Source organism: Juglans regia, chromosome 4 (assembly GCF_001411555.2).
Source record: "Juglans regia cultivar Chandler chromosome 4, Walnut 2.0, whole genome shotgun sequence".
NCBI classification, from domain to species: domain Eukaryota; kingdom Viridiplantae; phylum Streptophyta; class Magnoliopsida; order Fagales; family Juglandaceae; genus Juglans; species Juglans regia.
The window spans coordinates 14,740,323-14,761,948 of record NC_049904.1 but is presented as its reverse complement, the minus strand read 5'-3'; the positions used below and the strand labels follow the sequence as shown (position 1 = coordinate 14,761,948).

At 39.7% G+C, this 21,626-nt stretch overlaps 1 pseudogene; it reads right to left on the bottom strand.

Annotated features, from left to right (window-relative positions):
• Positions 1-13,438: 13,438 nt before the first annotated feature.
• Positions 13,439-16,690, bottom strand: LOC109006413 (annotated as a pseudogene).
• Positions 16,691-21,626: the final 4,936 nt, after the last annotated feature.

Sequence of the window (21,626 nt, the reverse complement as noted above, 5' to 3'; positions counted from 1 at the left end):
TGTGAGAATTTTGCTTGAATGACAAAGTGGATATGCAAAAGAGGTAATTTTGCATATGCATATGCATAAACCAATACTAATGCTCCTGTTTCATAGCTTATTGCATATACATAGTATGTTTTTATGCCATAATGAATTTTAGTCAATAAACCTGTTTTAGTAATGCAAATAACATTTTTATAAGTTGCACTCTAAATGTATGAATGAACGAAGTGGTAACGAACCCACTAACCTAAAAATGGTGAAGAATTCTGATAAACTCCTCTGGCTTCATTTGGAGTATAGTAAAGGTTAGTAATGTTCATTCGAGCTCTGGTCTAGGAATTTGGGTATATACTGACTAGAACTCGGATTTCAAGCCCAGGCCAAAATTTGGACTGGGTTAGCCCGAATCAAACTTGGGCCGGAACCCGAATGAATCCGAATTTTGGGTTCTAGATAAAAGCAGAATTTTTTTTTTTTTTGGTTAATTTTTAATTTTGTATGTTTGGATTGACCTACAATGTTTTTGCAGCTAAGAACTTATCTGCTTTTACTCTATGCAGGATAAAAAGAACGTCTATTACAATTAGACCTTGCATTTAAAGATCTACGTCGACATGTGAGTGAGGATTACGACATGTGACCGTGCCGATTGCCTTTCGTCAAGAAGCCACTCGGAGAGCCACACTACATTAATGATGCCACCTCAGAAACCACGTCGGATTAAAGATTGCAACATGGCCATTGTAGGCTTGACGCTGACCACTAACACAGGGTACAAAATGCCCCCCATTACCTCGTATTAAACCTAGACTTCAAGTATGAATAACTATCTCTAAACACTCTGATTCTACGGTAATTCTTCAAGAAGGAAAATTGACTTTGGCATCGAAAGCACCCTGGACTGCCACTGAGCCCACCTTCGTCTCTGTATTGCAGAAAGAGGATTCCGACCCGAGTTACTAGAACTTGGCCCAAGTATACTAAACACATCATCAATAGTGGTGTCATATGTGGGATTTCTATAGACGCAATGTGTCATTCATATGTCGACAACAACACTTTCTCATACAACTCACAGACAACAAGTGTCATCAACAAGCGTGGAAGCAAGGTTTGCAGAAATGGAGCAAGCCGTGAGGAAGTTGACCACGGAAGTGGAGACATTTCGAAGGGAAAATGACACCTTGAGACTGGATGCTAGCAGACAAGTTGAAGATGTTGAACCAAGCCACAATGAGCACACCAAGTCGCGAAGTACTTGAGAAATGCATGCCGAAAAGGAAGAAAGGAAGAAGATGCAATAAGAGTTGCATAGCCTCACAGACAAATATGAGGAAATGGCGAAGAAGATGGGTGCCTCATCGTCGGTACACCAATTACTCACCAACACAGACTTACCTTATAATGCAAAGGTGATGGCTCTTTCGCCACCACCGAAGTTCAGGTTCCCCTAGATGGACATGTACAATGTGTCCAGGGACCCCCTCGAGCACCTGGAAAACCTTCAGGACTTATATGACCTTGCATGGATTTCCCAGGGAAACTACTTGCAAAGACTTCCCGTAGACCTTGAAGGGGGCCGTGAGGGGATGGTTTGGGTCATTGACAACCAAGTCAATTGACAGTTTTGGGGTACTGGCTTGCCTATTCCTCACACAATTCATGGCCAACAAGAGGAGGAGACGCCCAATTGCTTACCTTCTAACCGTCAAACAAAAGGAGGACGAAAGTCTGAAAGCGTACCTGGCCAGGTTCAACAAAAAGCATATGTCGACAAATGATCAGGATGAGAAGATCACCCTGGCCGCACTCATGGGTGCGTATGGCCTCGAAACCTGTTCACGGCGGAGTTAGAAAGAAAAATTCCCACCACCCTAAAGGAATTCATGAACCAGGCTGGTTGTTCCATCAACACCAAAGACACTCTCTGGGTCCGTTGACAAACGAGCCAAGGTAGCAGGTAAAGCCAAGGCCCTCGAGAAGGCGAGAAGAGGACAACAAGACAAGAGGAAGGATTAGGCACCCTTTTCAAGATGCCTAGGACCCCGATATGATAGAGTCACACTATCCATACAAGAAGAGGGTGGGTAGACCAGCTACCCAGAAGTTGATAATCAAGGTAGAGGTCACCGTTACTGCACCTACCACTGGACCACGTCTCACAATACCTAAGACTGCATCTCCCTCAAATCAAGAAGGGAAGAGGAAGAGCACCCAATTGCCCAGTGCCAAACCAACCAGAGAGGGGAACGAGAAGGGAGACAGAAAATGTTCAACAAACTGAGAAACAACAAAAGCCCAAGAAGACGGTGGGTGGAGCGAGAACCTCCATAGAATCACCCATGGATGCCTGCCAATGAAAACAGCCCATGGGCGAAATCAGAACCATCGCTAGGGGGTTCGTCGGTGCCGGTCCGACTTCCTCTAGCAGGAAAGCACATGCTAGAAGGGCACGGTACAAGGAAGTGTACCTGGCCAACCACTGCCTAACCAAACAAAGAAGAAGCGCAAACACACTAGACATCTCCTTTGGGGAAGCTAAAGAAGAAAGGGTCCACTACCCCCATGATGATGCCTTGGTAATGACCATGCTCATGGCCAACTTCACATCCAAAAGGATCATCATCGACAACGGTAGCTCCACAAACATCCTCTATTGGGATTCCTTCACCATAATGGAAATCAATCATGCCCAACAGTGGCCGGAGACATGGTTTAGGCTGTAGAAACTGTCACCCTATCAGTCTTGGTAGGTAAAGCTCCCCACACAGCCACAACAATGACGGACTTAGAGTGGTACAAGCTCAATCATCATACAACATCATATTGGGGCGACCAACCCTCAACAACTTGAAGGTGGTGACTTTGACTTACCACCTTAAAGTGAAGTTCCCGACAAACATGGGAGTGTGGGAGATCCAAGCCTAACAGGTGTTAGCACACGAGTGCTATGTGTAGGAGCTGGAATCAGGGAAAAGGGAGGTCCATGTGGTGGAAGGCTCGAGCAATGATACCACCAGAGAAGAAGAGGTCTGGGACAAGCAGACCCTCAGATAGGTGGAGCCGAACGAGCCACTGGAGTTATCTTCCCTGAATCCCAGCCGCATCGAGAACACGATTAGAATGAACAACGGAATGGAGTCCAATATGCGGCAAACCATGAAATAGCTCTTCATGTAGCACTGCGATGTGTTCGACTGGGGCCACGAGGACATGAACGAGACCGATCACGCCATATTCGAACACCACCTCCGCTGGACCCCCGAGGCTAAGAAGTTCAGGCAGATTCATCGGATTTTAGTGCTGAGAAGTGTGCTTCCATTGCCGAGGAAGTCGATAGCCTCCTAGTGGCAGGGTTCACTCGAGAAGCACACTACACAAAAGACAGCTTCCCTCTACCTCGGATCTACTTGATAGTAGACTCCACTACGGGCCATCGAATGTTGAGTTTCATGGATGCTTACTTAGGGTACAACTAGATCCGCAGAACCCTGATGGCAAGGATAAAAACATCGTTCATCACATAAAACATCATTCATCATGTCGCTGTGGACCTTGGCGCAATGGAGAGTGGAGCTAGTCAATCCCTCACCTCAAGGCAAGGGATGCATGAAGTTCTTAGTTGCCGTTGTTGACTACTTCACCAAGTGGGTAGAGGTCGAAGCACTGGCAACAATAATGGTGAGCAACATTGCCCGATTCTTGTTGAACATTGTGGTATCCACGTTCAGCATCCCCCACTGCATTATTTTGGACAACAAAAGGCAGTTCGACTCAAATCAATACCGTGATCAGTGTAGAGACTTGGGGATCAAGTTCAAATACTCATCCCAGGACACCCACAGGCCAACGGGCAAGTTGAGGCAACAAACAAGTCACTGCTCGCGATACTTAAGAAGAAGCTCGACGAGAAGAAACAGACTTGGGCAGAGGAGCTTCCTAGGGTGTTGTGGGCCAAACGGACCATGATCAAAACTTTGACAGGCGAAACCCCCTTCACCATCACCTACGGACACGAGGCGGTGGTGGCAGTCGAAGTTGGGATGCCCACTTATAGGATCCACTACTTCGATCCAGGCTCCAATGACAAGAAACTGGAAGAACAACTCAACTTGCTGGAAGAGAAAAAACAAGAGGTTGAGATAAGAACGATGATCAACAAAAGGAAGGTTGAGAACTAGTTCAACAAAAGAGTCCGATCGAGATCTTTCAAGGTTGGTGACCTGGTGCTGAGATAGACAAAGACGACTACTCGAGAGGAAGGAAAGCTGGGGCTCTGATGGGAGGGTCCATATGTCATCACCGCCAACAACCTTTCGGGCTCCTATCGACTCCTGAGAGAAAGAGCTACCGCACCCATGGAATGCAGAACATCTAAGGAGATTCTTTTGTTAGTAAAAATATTCGTACAAAGTATGAATAAAGCTATATTTTCTTCAGAACTGTGTGTTTTGTCTTGCAGGACCCACAGCGGGTCTAGTCTTTCGGCTACTTGACCACATTACCTTCCCTCTGAGTGTCAACAAGCAGGTCCATCCTTTCAATTGCCCGACCTCCCTCATGTAAAGTGTGGGTCCAGCATTTTAGCTGCCCGATCTCCCTCAACGAGAAGTCAAGGCGAGTCCAATCGCCTGACCTTTGCTACGCTCCAACAAGACAATTGAGGTTTGTCAGTCTCACATTTGTGATTTGGATTATCTACGCTAACCGGTTTGGTTTTTCTTAGCATGGTCAAGTGTCTCTTCCAAATGAAAGACAAGTCACACCTCCTCGATAGTCAACAGGCAGTTCCAACATTTTGACTACCCAACTTTTGGCTACCCAACCTTCCTCACGGGGGAGTCATGGCAGGTCCAGTTTCTCAACCGCCTGACCACACTACCTTCCCATTGAGGGGTGACAGGTGGGTCCAACCTTTTGACTGCTTGACCTTCCTCATGGCGAGGTCGTGACAAGGACAAAAATGAAGTAAAACAACCACATTAACTTCTAGCCAGTGGGGGTAAGTCAGTTAACTCCACACCATGTCAGAGTCCCACTAGAGCTAGGCCTTTCGCACACCTTAACATAGAATAAAAGAGAAGACAACATGGTGACAGAGTTAAGGGCATTAGTGTACGTACAAACGACAAGGAGAAGAAGGTAGAGGAAGATTGCTCACAAAGAGAGAACTTCATCAGTATATATAGATATATATCTATATATCTATATATATATTCCACAATAGAAGTATACATGTAAAAAGAAAGAATGTCAACAGACTGCATGTATCGCCTATGGAATTGCCGTGCCGTAGTGCCACCGTGTCTTTACAGAATTTCTTTACACAAAGAATAAAAATTTAGGGGAATAAAAAATACAACATCAACTGGCAAGGTTGACCGAGAAGGCATCCGACATCAGATCCTTGCCTATGGAATTTTCGTGCCGTAACGCCACCAGGTCTGGCAGGAGAGACTTCAAGTCGAGGGACCTCATATCGTCCTGTGGATAAGGGTGTTGTGACGCCCCCAGATTCCGCTTGAAATTTGATGGAACGTGAAGTATCGAGACATGCAACACAAGGTTACATACCCCCGTTCATGACAATTAAGGATGCAATGCATCTAGCAATATACAATATTCACAGCGGATAAATTTTTTTTTTCTTTTAGCAATACTATGTACCAGAAGTAATATATCCCAAAACATAAACATGCTACATAAAATTCACGTGATAACTAGTATCCAAAAGGTTATAGTACTTATCCAACATGTCAATAACATAGAGAGTATTGGAGATAGCCCTCCATAAGTACAGTTTGGAAATAAAAACTATTGTACTAAATCGTTGAGCCGTTCATGTAGCTTAACTATGATATCCAAATTGACGTCCAGAAAATGGGGATTAGGCTCCATCAACTCATTATCTGCTCTGCATTCTATTCGACCTTGCCAATCTCTCGTGCGTGGGTTCTCCAGATCCTGACACATCGTCTACCACTCAAGGGGGAATGATAGTTGGGACTACCAAGTGAGATTTGATTCCAAATCTCCGCAAGTTAACATATAAGTTAACATACAGGTTAAAGATGCATGTATGGCAGAAAAAACATGAATGCATACATGATCATAAATAAGCTTGATGCGACTTGAGATTTAACAAGACACGTACTAACAAGACTTGAGCTGATATGAGAAGAACTGAATTTACATGAACTAAAAATAACATAAAGATGGACGTGAAACTGACATGATTTGAACTTGAACTAAACTGAGACTGAACATGAATTGAAATGAACTAAACATGGACTGGACTAAACTTGAAATGCTAGCTCGTATAAATGAAATTATGCATTCCGAATAAGAAAAGAGAGTACTCAGGTAGCTCCTACACCTTCACCATGAGGATCCTTCTATACTACAGCAGATTATGCTCCCTCACTGTAGTACCAAGCAACGCATATGCCTTGACCGCAGTATCAAGTAGATTGTATATTCCTTTACTGTAGTATAAATTAAATGACAACATGATGAACTTGAATTGAATGTGAAATAACAATGCATGAAACTGAACATGAAACTGAAACTTGAAATTGACTTGACTGACATGAAAACTAGGAGTTCTAAATGTTAGTAACTTTATCACTAATAACTTAGTAACATGAAAAATGCTATCTTATAGTAAAATTACCATTTTACCCTCTACATGTGGAAAAAGACCATATCACTCCTAACTTAAAGATTTCACATCCTAACTCCAAAAATCACCAAACTTCACAATTCTCATGTAAATCTTGTCCTAAACTCAAATATCAATTTAAAAAAATTTAAAACCAAACACAACTATGAAAAACATCATAGGGCTGAAACTTCCAAAGGCCATTTCTCTTTGATTTTTATTGCAATTTTGTCCAACTTCAAGGCTCAAACTTAAACCAAAATACTGCAACATAGATCATCACATCCTATACTTAGAAGTATGCTTAACACAACCAACAAAAACCCTCTTCACATAATCATAAAAATTTTTAGTAAAAACTTTTTAACTAAAATACAAACCCTTGAATCCGAAGGTTTTGACCTTTTTACAAAACATCTCCAAGAACTTCCAAAAATTCAAAAATTTCTTCTACCATGCTCATAACACATTCTTAAGAACTAACTTGCTTTGAATCAACATATAAAAGTCACCAAAAATCACAAAATCTCACTTGAAGTACTTGGCTCCAACACTTAGTCAAAAACATAGTTATTTTCTCCACTTTGCTTTGATCAAACACTTGATCCCAGACATACCCCGATGAAATATTCAAACCCATAACATCATATGGTTTAACAATATTTACTAAATTAAATCCAAGCATTAAACTTAAAATCACATGGTTAAAAATAAAACAAAACATGGATCTAGCCGAAAACATCAAACTTTTGACCTAACCGAGTATTCTCTTGCATAAAAATCATATCTTCACAAATCAACACCTAAAATATTCAAACCAACATCCTAACATGTAGATAAAAGTTTTAGTATTATCAAATAAATATATCAAAGCCATTGGAGTAAGAATAGACCACAAAAGATCCAAACTTGCTTAAAACAAAAATTGTTTTTCCTCTTCTAGTTTCTAAGTTTCTAGCTCTAAGAAAATATTTCATCAAAAGATTTAACCATACAACTAATCACCAAAAAAATTCATATAAACATGTTGACAACACTCCATAAAATGTTCGGATCAAGATTTGTCCATTAGCTTGTTAAAAACTCCAAAATACAACAAACTATCCAGTTTATCTCCCAGATCGACCTCTCCATGATTAAAACGACTTTTAACTGATTAAATGACCATGAAATCAAACAAAATATATACCCACATAAACTAGACTCAAGGATGAACAACCTTTATCAATGAATTATTGTGAGAAGATACTTAGAGAGGTTCCAAAAATGGCACAAAAAAAGCTTATAGAAACTCCCAAGGGTTTATTTCCAAGAATGGATGTGAAAAGTGGTGAAGTGAGGAAAGTGGTGAGCTGCACGCCTCAAGTACTTCTGAAAATGGAGGTATCGCCTTGAGTGACCACTTGATGGATGGTGATTAGGTCACAAAAAGGTGCAAATAGTGAGTGGTTTTCAGCCAAGGAAACTTCCAAAAGAAGGGTGGTGGTGAGGTGGCCTTTGGCCTTCACATCATGCACGACTTTGGGGCTGTTAGGAGTAGTGGATGGCATGCCATGGGTGGGTGGAAACTTCCTCAAGAAGATTTGCCAAGGTAGCCAAAATTCGTGGGCCTCAAACAAGTGAGCTTCATTTGGGGTTCAAAGATGGTTTGGTTAGGGTTTGAGATACTATCAAGCCCAAATCTAATTTTTCTTGGTCCAATCAAATTCTCAAGGTTTAAAGGGTTGGATAATGATGTCATAACATGAATTTGGAATTTGAGGAATTAATATTATGTGAAAGTTATTTAATCAAGCGATTAAAAACAATATGAGAAATCGGATCAAATAGGGTTTGGAGACCAACTTTAGGGTTTTGAGCATGCTACTACATCACTGGTTGGTAATGCTACTTCCACTAACTGTTGTAGAGGCTTTGAGATTAAGCTACAGGTTGGGGTGAAAGTAGTGGATACGAAAGATTGCGATGCTCTTGAGTCAAATAAGCTACAAGCATAATAATCATACAATCAAACTCTTCTTGATATGGTAAAAAATCTTTGTTCTAAATACTATGCGAGACAAATGAATCAACTTTCAATATATTTCAGCAAGTTCATACATGTGATGACTCCTGCATCATGGGTCTCTAGAGCTTCATCATCCACCTCACTAGGCATCAACCCATATACCCAGGCCTGTACTAGTCATCTCTGGCCTAGTCTTCCTCCATGTTTGGCTAGTCATCAACCCATATACTCCTAAGTAGAACTGGGGCAATCCCTAGCATAATGCACTACTTGGCCACATTTAAAATAATGAACACCTTGACGACAATCGCCCTCATGCACTACTTGCACCTGCCACAGACTGGAGCTCGGTCCCCCATGCAAACTCCTGTTGGTGCTTGAGGTCTTGCTCTTATCCTCAACACGAACTTCTGGGGTGACCCTGAACTGCTACCTTCATTAGTATAGGTCCTTCTCTTTTGGCCCATTGGAGAAGCCACCACACCGCCATGTTCATGTTATGCTATTAAGGCCAGTTCTAGCAACCTATGAAAATGTTGGATGTGAAGACAGGCAACCTATGCATGGATTCATTGTTCCAAACCTTCCTAAAAGTGTTCGACTCGCATCTCCATAGTGGCCATTAAATGCATAGTAAATCTTTCGACTTCCATGAACTTCCTGGTGTACTACTCCACGGTCATATTGCCAGATATATGAACAGGTAATGTTCTTGTAGATTTAGAGTTTTTCAGAGTTAGTGCGCAAGGCAATGTTGGTGGAGCAAAATATTAAAAGAGGTGTGGAATCGCAAGAATAGAGAAAGAGAGCTACTACACAAGGATTTTCGGGTATGGATCAAGGGCCGTGGAAAAAGAGAAGGGAGCAGCTCAGGGCAAAAGTAGATGCAAGGAAATCAACCGAATAACCTCTGTAAATTTTGTAATCGTGCACACACTAGAGAGTGCAGAGAGGAATTGAGAACATGTTTTCGATGTGGAAAGTCCGGACATTTTATCACGGAATTTCCTTTGCTTCTGTCGGACAACAAGAAGCCTAACCCACCTCCAGATTCCCAACAGACAAATCAAGGAAATAATCAACGTAGGATGGGACCGGCTCGGGTGTTTACACTGACATCTGAAGATGTGGAGGACAATAACGATGCGATCACTGGTACGCTATTTTCTTTTCCTTTTCTACTTAAAAGCATATGTGTTAGTTGAGTTGGGATTAATCATTCAGCTTGCGTTATAATGGAAGTTTAAATTAGGCATGGATTATGAAGGATAAGTATTTTAGGCTTTACTTTCGATGCAACAAATTTCGAGGACGAAATTTTTTAATGGGGGATGTAACACAAGAGCCTAACCAAGTCTATTAAATATTTTCGAGCTTATGTATGAAAAACTCATTTGAGTTTTAACGAGTATTTTCAGAGCTTACAGGCCAAAAAAAAATTATTTTTGATAAAGTATGAATTTCATAAGATTCAATGATTGGACAAAAAGCCCAAATAAAATTTTTCTAATCTTTAAAGATATTATTGGACGAAAGATTTATTTTAAACATGAGGATTATGACCCAATTTATTTATCTAGTTTAAGCCTATTAACGTGTCAAATTTCAAGCACACTAGAGTTACAATTTTAGAGTCTCCTTCCTGATAAATTTCCTTAAACCACTGTCTTCTATATATTTAGGCCCATGGATGAAATTATGCCGCACCTTATACATGTAAATTTCCGTTAAACATGATGAGGCCCGACCCAACATTAAATGAGTTAAGAAAGCTTATTTTATTATGCACCTACTTCAGAACGAGTTCCCTCTGGCCCAAGGCACGCCAAGCCCACCAGGCCCACGACCATATTCCACTTCAAGCCTCTAGGGTTCACTTCACACTTTTTGACTGGTGTCCTTGATGAAATTCATGGGCCTAACTCATCTCATAAAACCGGTTGTATAAGAGAGGATTGCTCATTGCTTATAAACATGCCCAAGACCTTGTCCACAGCCAATGTGGGATTATTCCTCAACAGTCCTTCTCTTCTCGAACTCATGCCGCCATCATCCATCTCCTTCTTCTCCTAACCCTAAGCCCCTTCGGCTTGTTACACCTAAGCCTAGCCCTTCAAGTATGCCAACAACACCCTATTAGCCACCGTGTGAAACTGCCCAGCCTCCATCTCCACGTAAAACTGACACCACAACCCAGCACACACGAAACCGTTGCCACCCGTGCACCCCCACCGTATCGCCAGCCACCACCACCGAAAGTAACCCCATTGCCATTTTTTCTTCCACGCCATAACCTCCCACGAAGTTGCACCCTCACGGCCTCCCCGCAGCCCACAACCTTCATTTCGTCCAGCAGCCTCGCCGCCCTGAACCAAAACCAACCACTGCAAGCCTCCACAGGAAGCAACACAACCCGCAGATAAACCACCAAAAGAAGCCGAAACTGCTCTGTCTTTGCACAAAGAAACAGAGCACTTCCATAGCCAGACCTTCCTTCCCAAGCACGCGTTCAGCCACTGTTCTCGACGGAAATGGCCACAACTCGGTCTTGCTACGCCCTGCACCACCTTGATGCACTGTCGCCGCCTCAAACCGCCATCCTCCCTCTCGGTAACATATCTCTCCCGCAAGCCGTGGCCCTCTCGCTCTCTCTCTCTCCCCGTGTTTCTCTCCCGCTCATCACTCTCTCTCTCTCTCTCTCATTGCGCCGCCCTCGGGACAGCCACCATCCTCCGCAACCCAGTCCCACCGCGACCTCCTTCCCTCACGGTGAGCCTCCATCGCACGATTTGGGTCTAAGTATACTTCCCTGCAAACAAATAATAAACAAGAAAACATGGCTTATTGGATTTTTTACGTAAAAGCTTAGTTATTACAATTTTGTCCTTTGAATTACAACATTTTTCTTTATGTTATTTTTGTAACCATGGGTCTGTTTTATAGGAATCAGTATATTATTTTTAGTGGGGCAAATATCACTTTATACTAGTACCAAAAATCTTATTTCATAGAAATGATTTTAATATTTATTTTTTGGTCGGTTGAGTGAAACAGTATAGATAAAAAATTTTGGAAGTATTGATATTTTAAGGTTTAGTGAATTTTAGATTTTTAGGAAAATAAGTTATTAAGTATTTCAGGTTTAAGTATTGATATATATATGTTCGATTGGAAATTTATGAGAATACTTGATTATTTTATAGGTGACGATTAATTATTGTTCAATATTGCTGGAGAGAAGTTTTGATGAGTTAAGAAGTTCAGTTAAGCGTGATTTCTATGCTAAACTTTGCATAAAAATAAATAAAATGGGCTGAAGTTGATTTTTGAAAAAATATGTATATTTTGTTATGAAAAAAAAAATTGAAACGATCTCAGTTATTCATTTTACATGACTCATGAAATTCTGTATAAGAATAAAGTACTTTCTGTCATGACTGTTGTCGACATGGGTAAAATTTTAGTATTCTGTTTCTAACTATGCAAAAGAACGAATATAAAAAATTGTGCATAAATTATATTTTTGTGATCGGATTCTATTATATTCTATTCTGAAAATGTTCTGTACTCTAATATAATATTATGCGATTTCTAAAACCTCTTACAAGTTTTGTTGATCATAGAAGATTAAATGCCTTAGGATACAAGGACTTTTTGGAAAGTCTTTTTGATAGTGTTGATTTTATGTTGCTTTGGTATTTTGAGTAATGGAAATTTCTAGTCTTCGTGGAAATGTTAATGTATATTATTGAAGTACTCTTGATGTGCACTTATGTAGGAACATAAATATTCGTGCTGAACAGATAGGTTAATATTTTATGTAGACTCTGGATTATTTTAAAAGTGTAAATGAAGATGATTTTAGATAAAATGAATTAACTCTCCGAATCCACAGTGATAGGACGTTACATAATAACTTGAAAGTCAGATAAATGGATTGAGTGTAATGATTTCCAACCTTGTTAGGCTTTAAACCAGTTTGGAGAAGAACCTGGAGACGAATGGTTGAACCCTCCTAGTTCAACAAGGCTCAAGCAGGGTCTCAACTAGGACGCATTATGGTAGCTAGGCTTCATGCCATCAATCATAAGCTGGTGCAAAGGAGTAGTTGAGCTCATTTGGAGTACAAAATAGATGATGCTCTCTGAATTGACGAAAAGCCTTTCCTCTTTTAATAAAATTGGGATTGTCCTCCTTGAAAGAAAAGTTGAAAATCAGTATTGGTTGATTTTTAGTATGTTAAATGCTCTGATTTTGTGAAAATAATTATTAAACTCCAATCTAATGCCTCATCAGTTGATTATTACAGCCAACATAAACTAAGATCATATATGACCCGGATTTCATGAAAACGTTATCAGGGTCAATTGAGAAGATCATGATTTGGGAGAATTTGGGTCTGTTCGGCAACACTACTGTTCTCAAGAATTCTAACATATTTTCAAGAGCCCGGCTATACATTATCTGGCACTCTCCGCACACCGTGGTTGTTCTTTTTTCTTTTTTTTTTTAACTCAACACACCAAGTGTGTTGAGGATGCTACCAACAGTAGGCTGATGTAAATAATTTCTCTATTTTCAAATATTTCGTTCCCAAACATCACTCAAATACAAAATACTTTTCAATTTCAAATCTTCAACTTTTTCATCTAATCATTGTAATTTTTTCAAACTCAAACAAAACACAAAAAATAATACTACTTTTTCAAATTTAAAAAAAAATATATATTTTAACAACTTTTTTAATTTTAAAATATTTTTAGTCAACTTATATTAAAATATTTTGTTCAATTACAAAATGATTGTTTCAAACACTCAAGATTACCTGTCATCTATCTACCATGAATCATTGTAATAGTGACATTGTTGATACTGCTTTTTATTCGTATGCGATTTGAAGACTCTGTTTCTGGAGCAACTTGAATTGCAGTGAATATGGGTTGTTTTGGACGAGGCAGCTCAATAATCTCACTTTTTAGCGTGGAAATAGCAACATCCACACTTGGCCTATCTTTAGCTAAATCCTGCACACACAACAGCCCGACATGTATACATCTCAAGATCTCCTTCTGAAAGTATGGTTCTGATATCACTGGATCGATTAAAGCTGCAATATTGTCTGTGTCCCACATTTTCCATGCCTGTAAACACGAAACATGAATGGAGTTACTTCAGTATGTTGGAGAAAAAAATACTCGAGATTCTTCAAGTTGGATACTGATACAACATGATCTTTTGGCAACATCTGATTCAAATATAAAAGCCATAATTTTGAGCTCAAAGGCTAGGAGACGATAAGATAAAGAGAGACTTACAAATCCTAAAAGACTCGTGATTTGCTCATCATAATAAAAACTAGCGTTTCTTCTTCCACTCACTATTTCTAGTAATAATACTCCAAAGCTGAAGACATCTGATTTTTCTGAAAAACGCCCTGCCATTGCATATTCTGGGGACATATAACCGCTGATCTCGAGCAATTGAATACATATAGGTCTTGTTATCTCCAATATTAGCAATAGTATCTAACTGAATTGAGCAAACAAAGATATATACTTACTATGTTCCGGCAATCCTTTTAGTATTGGCTTGGTCTTCATTGCCTCCAAAAATCCTGGCCAATCCAAAATCTGATATTTTGGATTGAGCTCTTCATCCAATAATATGTTACTTGCCTTTAGGTCCCTATGAATAATCCTTAATCTCGAATCCCTGTGAAGGTAGAGTAGACCTCGACCAATTCCTTCAATAATGTTGAAGCGTTTTCTCCACTTTAGCAGCTTTTGTTTGACTGGATCTAATAAATTTAATCAAAGCAAGTGAAGATTAGACATATCACAACCATAAATACATAATCCCAGACTAGGAAATATTTGAAGATACTAACATAAGGCAACATAATTAACTAACCAAAAAGAAATGTGTCCAAACTTTTGTTTGGCATGTATTCATAGACCAACATCTTTTCTTCTCCTTCAACACACCCACCAAGGAGTCTAACAAGATTTCGATGCTGAAGTTTAGAAATCACTACCACCTCATTCATAAATTCTTCTAGCCCTTGTCCTGAAGTTCTCGCAAGTCTTTTAACTGCAATTTCTTGTCCATCTAGCAGTTTTCCCTACAGAAAAAACAACCCAATGACTATATATACAATCAAGCTATTAGGCATTAATAAGCCTCTACGAGGTGCAACCATTACCCTGTATACAGGACCAAATCCACCCTGTCCAAGCTTATTAGATTGATCGAAGTTGTTTGTGGCACTTGCTAGCTCCTCAAGACTAAGTATCGGTAGCTCCTCAAGTTTGTCTTTGTTCATGCTGACTGCAAGATTTTCTTCACCACGAAATTTTAGATACATTCCACCTGTTTTGAACAATTAATTTCCATTAGTTTTCTTTTTCCTTGATGGTTTAGTCATCTGTAAATAACTAAACTGAAGGAATGTGCATTATACCTTTTCGTCTAGCCATCCACTGGCATAAAAAGAAAGTGCAAATGGCGGTGAACATTGATCCTATGACCACTGTGACAATGATGATTACTTTCACTTCTCCCTTTTTATCTGCAAATTCGAAACATCAAACTATTCATCTCTATTTTCTTTTTTATGTGTAGATACATGCAAAAGGTAAAAAAAATCAACCCACCAAGTTCTGAATAGGCCACACGAACATACAGATCAACTCCTCCAGTGGAAAACTTTTGTGAGTCTATCAAGTCACTGCTCCATGACATACACCCAATGCCAGATTCATATGCGTAAGCTATACAAGAACAATTCTCCAAACACTGGTATCTACATTCATCCTCAACACTAGACGACCAATTTGCAAAGTCTGGCGTTTTCATCATATTCACTTTCAAAAACCCATCCTTTTTGCTTTCTTCACCACCAGTGCTCATCACCCTCTTACACTGCAAGGGCTTCTTCCTCACACAACCGCTAGTCCAATTTCTTCCATTCCATTCTTCAATATTCTTTGGCTCAAACCCCTCTTAACAACTGCAAATTGGTGAATTATGTAAGTCACAACTTCCAAATGGCCCACACTTGCCATAAATATTGCATTCTGACATCAAAGATGTGTCGAACCCCCAAACCTTCCCATTAATGGAGTTAACTTCCTCTAGATTTCCTTCGGAATCCAAGACAAGATGTGATAACATAGACTTGTTTGAAAAATCAAAACTAAAGGAGAATGTTCCTTCTTTGTCATCTACTAGACTAAATCCATCAAGATATAGAGAATACATGGTTGGTATTCCAATAAATATCCGACTGTTCCATGGACCACTACGCCAATAGGGTTTGCTGTCATTCCAAATGAATATTTCAGGAAGATTGAAAAAGTGAATACCTGCTGAAAAGGTTCCAACGGATGGATCAGAAGGGCTCTTCCATGACGTTAGCTGCACATTCTTGCCTGTTATTACATTAGTAATCATTTTCATCTTTGGCAGCAATGAATCAGAAGGATATTGGAAACTCTCCCATATGATTGACCCTGTAACGTTTTCTTGCAAGATAAGGTTCCCAGAATCTAAAAGTTGGGCACTCGAATTGGAAACTGAATTTGTCAAGTTTGACGACCAAATAATCTTCTTTTCCCCGTCTAATACCACTAGATTTCCGTCATCAGATATAGTAAGAATCCCAGAGGAAGTCTTGAGGGGCTTGTCTCTATTAGCAACCCATACGACACGAGACGCAGAAACTTTAGCATACCATATCCCAACATACCGATAGGTTGAATTTGCAGGGCTGAAAAATCCCAGTTTAAAGTCACCGCCTTTGGAAATTATGATTTCAGGGTCTGTGATGAATTGATGTGCTGTGATAGTGTCTATGGCACATCCAAACTCCAAACAAGAGAAAGATATCAAGAGTACTAGGAGATATGAAAAGTTTCTGGTTCGAACCGCGAGTCCCATAACTTGTCGGATCGATGCTTCTTGCATGTTTGTGAAAGTGAAGTCGACTTTGGATGCCCAAGCGCGATATTGTTGATTTGTTGATTCTTATCTTCATACTTCTGATCTAGCCGGGCGTGATATTTTTACCCAAGTCCTGTATATTATTTGCGTAGAATTTTAAGACATCATTATCCTGTTTTGAACCCTTCAAATTTCAAACTTATTTGTGAGCAAGACAATTATATTTTAAGCAAAATGGCTATCAAATATGCCTGCCAAATGTGCCTAATTAAGTAAGTGATTATTAGTGAATTATATTTTTTTTATTTTTTTTTTAATGGTTAAGGATATTTAAAAATTTCTTAAAGAATATGAAAATAAAAAATAAATAAAAAAATCATTTGTACTATCATTGCAACATGAGGAGTTTTTTCTTCACGGCACATGATACTCAATCTATATGTCAAAATGAAAACGACCTTCATATTATTTGAAAAAATTGAATTGTTTATTATATTTTATATTAAAATTTAAAAAAATTGTAATGATTAGTTAAAATGAGTTTAATTTAATTTAATTTTCAAACTTAACCTAAAAAAGGAAATACCGAGAGAAAAGGTTCAAACGGCTGGATCTGACTCTCTCTTCCATGATGTGAACTGCACTTTCTCGCCATTGTATTATATTATATTAGTACTCATTTTCATCTTTGGTACAAATGAATCTAAAGGATGTTGGAAACTTTCCCATATGGTCATTGACTTGGTAATGTTTTCTTGCAAGACAAGGCTCCTGAAATCTAGAGGTTGGGCGCGGGATTTGATGACCAGGTTGGCCACAAAGGAACAGAACCTATTTCATTTGATGACCAAATAATCTTCTTTTCTCCGTCTCATACGTCTAGATCATCACCGTCTTTTCTGACCCTATTGTTAGCAAAAAATTGTCTTTCATTTTCTGACCCTATTGTAACATTAGAGGAAATCCCAGCATATATTTCTTTATTAGTTTAATAAAATGAAGATGAGAAATTAACTTCAATGAATGAAAAAAAACACAAATAAAGATCATCACCATATTCGGATCGGATATAATAAGAATCTTGGAGGAGGTCTTGAGGGGCTTGTTCCTATTAGCAACCCATACGGCACGAGTTGTAGAGACTTTAGCATATATCATATAACCAATTTAAGAGTGTCAATGTGTGACACGACCCGTTAATCTAATACAAACAAGATAAGATAAAAGCAGGTTAGGGTCTAGCCTTAACGGGTTAGGGTCAAAATGGGTTGACCCGTTAAGACACGATTGCTTAACGGCTTGATAACGAATCAACCCGTTATGACCCGTTAAGAAAGTTAAAGTTATAATTATACCTTTATACCTAAAAATAAAATTGTTGGGATTTTAATTTCGATATTTTTATTGTTTAGATTGTAATTTTGAACTTGTACTTAGTTTTATATTTTTTTATAGATATTGTGATTTTAACATTTATATAAAATTATGCTAAACTTAAATAGGTCAAACTGGTTAATTTCGGGTCTGTTCAACCCATTTACATAAACGAGTCAAAATAGGTTGATACAACACGACCTGTTATGTTAATGGGTCGTGTTAGGGTTTGAGATTTTGACACGATAAACTTAACGGGTCGGGTTAGGGTTGACCCATATAGTATAATATACATGTCTTGAGACGACATGAACACGACCCGTTAACACGATTTGACACCCCTAAACCAACCATAGTGATAAGAAGAATTTGCATGGCTAAAACATCTCAATATGGACTCATCACTAGAAAGGTATTCCCCTCCCAGACAACAGGGTTGGGCCTGGGCATGATACTAATTAGGCCCCTCTTGAACTAGACTCTACGCTCCCACGGCCCAAGAATCACCAAAAAAGCCTGACCCACAAGCTATGTTAACAAAAAGGGAATGCATCACGTGGAAAACAAGTTGAAGGGGATAGACAGGATGCGCCGACCTTGATACTCACCTACGATGCCCAGCTTTAAAGGATCTACGATTGCAAGTGAACGAAAAGCACGAGCTCCATTCTCTAGGGGTGGGCAGCGAGGCGCCGCACCTCGCTGCACCACCCCATTCGCCCCACCCCAGACCATGCAAGGCGGGGGTTCCGTCCCGCTCGTGCAGGGGGCCCCACCCACACCCCTGGAGGCTAGCGGAGGCTGGGACAGAAAGGCTGAAGCCCCTAAATTCAAATTGAAACCTCTAAATCAATTTATTTAGGGGTTCAATCAGAAACCCTTAAATAAATTGATTTAGCCTTTTGATTTAGGGGTTTCAATTGAGGGGTTTCGGATTGAACCCCTAAATCAATTTTGGGGTTCAATCCAAAACCTCTAAATTGTGTTGGCTTTGCGCTTCGCCTTATTTTTTCATGTGTGGTATATTATTATGATTTTTTTATGTCTTGTGTTGATTGATTTTATAATTTTTTATTGTGTTTTGGAATCAAAAATGTCTTATCAAAGTAATTTCAGTGATGGCTCTCCTACCCCTACCAGTACCCCTACCCCAGAACCTAACCCTACTCCAACCCCTGGGAGAGGGAGTACACCTTGCCCCGCCCCCAAGCCCACACAAGGCAAGAAACCTGTTTCCATAATTTAGTCTCACTTTACCAAACTAGAGGGTAGTGACCCCAATAACCTTCAAGTTAAATGTAATTATTGTGGAAAAATATATGGATGTCACTATAGGAAACATGGTACATCCCAGTTAAAAGTCCATTTAGAGGAACAATGTAATAAGAGTCCAATATTAAGATCCTTAATGGAGAAAAATCAATCTAGACTAGATATTGGAATAAAACAAATGGCGGATGGGAGTAGTGAGGGTCCAACATTGAAGGGGTATAAGAAGTATAATGCCGATGAGTATAGAAGGAAATTAGCTCATATAATTATCATAGACAAACTACCTTTTCAGTTTGTGGAAGGGAGAGGGTTCCAAGAATTGGAACCTAGATTTACACTTCCTTCTCACCACACTGTAGCAAAGGATATTAAAAAAATGTACAGGAAAGATAAAGATGTTTTGATGAGCCAATTAGCGAGTTTGGTAGTTTGCCTCACTACCAATACTTGGACTTCTGTCCAAAATTTCAATTATATGTCTTTGACTTTTCATTTTATTGATTCTAATTGGATTCTTCATAAAAAAATATTATTAAATTATGTCAAATAACTAATCACAAGGGTGAGACGATTGGGAAGGCCTTGATGGCCTCAATAAAGGAGTGGGGGTTGGCACAGGTTGCAGCAAAGCAATCCAAGCCCAGATGGATTTGGTTTCGTGTTCTGTATCACCTGTTGGGATTTTATCAAAGATGATGTTGTGGAGGTAGCTTCGGGAGTTCTTTAGTGGGAATGTTTTGCTGAGGTTTATGCTTCGTCTTATATTGTGCTAATTCCAAAGGTTACAGAGCCAAAAACCCTTTGACAAGTTTAGGCCAATTAGTTTATGTTCTGTGGCCTATAAAAAAATTTCCAAGATTATTGTAAGAAGATTATCTGGTTTGCTCCCACGTTTGATCTCCCCTGAGCAAGGAGCATTTATTCCTGGGTGTAGCATTTTTTAGAACATCTCGCCGGCCCAGGAAATGGTGCATTCCATAAATAAAAGGGTCCAGGGTGGGAATGTCATGGTAAAGATTGATATGGCGAAGGCATATGATAGGGTGCACTAGGAGTTTCTTTTTGCGGTGCCTGAGAGTCTTGATTTTTCTCGGCAGTTGTGTAAATTGATAGAGGAGTGTGTGAAGTCACCTTGGTACTCTGTTATGATGAAAGCGACTTATAAGGGCTTTTTCAAGGCAAGTTGGGAACTCCGTCAAGGTGATCCCCTTTTGCCTTATTTGTTTATTTTGATGGAAGAGATCTTGTTTTTTCTATTAAGGAAACAATTTGAGGAGGGACGCATCGGAAAGTTCTATCATCCACGGGGAGTGTCGTTGATTTCGCATTTGCTTTATGCGGATGATGTTTTGGTTTTTATTAATGGTGGAAAATGATCCTTAAGACGTCTGGTTGATACATTACTCACCTATGAGCGATGGTCTAGACATATGGTTAATAAAGAAACATATGCACTTTTCCATTCTAGTAGCATCAATTTAGCACGAAGAAGGGGATTGACAAGGGTGTCGGGTTTTGTGGAAGGGCAATTTCCAATGTGTTATTTGGGAGCTCCCCTTGTGAATGGGAGGCTTAAGGCATCACATTTAGATTTTTTGGTGGCTAAGATCAGGTCCAAAGTAGCGGGATGGAAGGCGAAATTACTATCCCAAGGTGGTAAAATTGTCCTACTTAGACATGTATTATCAAGTATGGCCTCTCATATTCTTGCGGTCATGGACATGCCAAAAGTTGTTATAGGTAAGATTAATTCTATTTTTGCCACATTCTTCTGGGAGGAGGAAAATGGGAGATTGAGGACTAAATGGAGGTCTTGGTAAAGAATTTGCAAGCCTATGGCTAAACGTGGTTTGGGGACTAGGGGATTCTTAGAGGTTCAACTTGCAATGCATATGAAATTACCTTGGCGCTTAATGTCGATGGACTCTTTATGGTCAAGGTTTTTCTAGGCTAAATATGCTAGACAATGTCATGTTTCTTTGGTGTCGAGACAAACTAATGGGTCCAGATTATGGAGATCTATAGTTTCAATTATTCCGGCAGTGTGTGAACAGATGAAGTCCAAAGTGAGAGGAGGGCAAATTTCCTTCTAGTTTGACAGATGGCTCTCGGTGGGCCCATTGTGTGAGTTGGTTCAGCCAATTGTAAATCTGGGCCTACTTATTAAAGAAGTGTGGATTGGGAATGACTGGAACATGGAGTTGTTAGTTCAGCTAGTGGGTGAGGAAATTGCTGAAAATGTTTTTAGTGTTCAAGTTGGGCAGCAAGGTAATGATGTTTTAATTTGGAAAGCTGCTAAAGATGGGTTCTTCTCTTTGGCTAGTGCATGGGAGCTGATTCGAGTTAAGGGTCAACCTTCTCTTTGGCTGGACTGGATTTGGCACA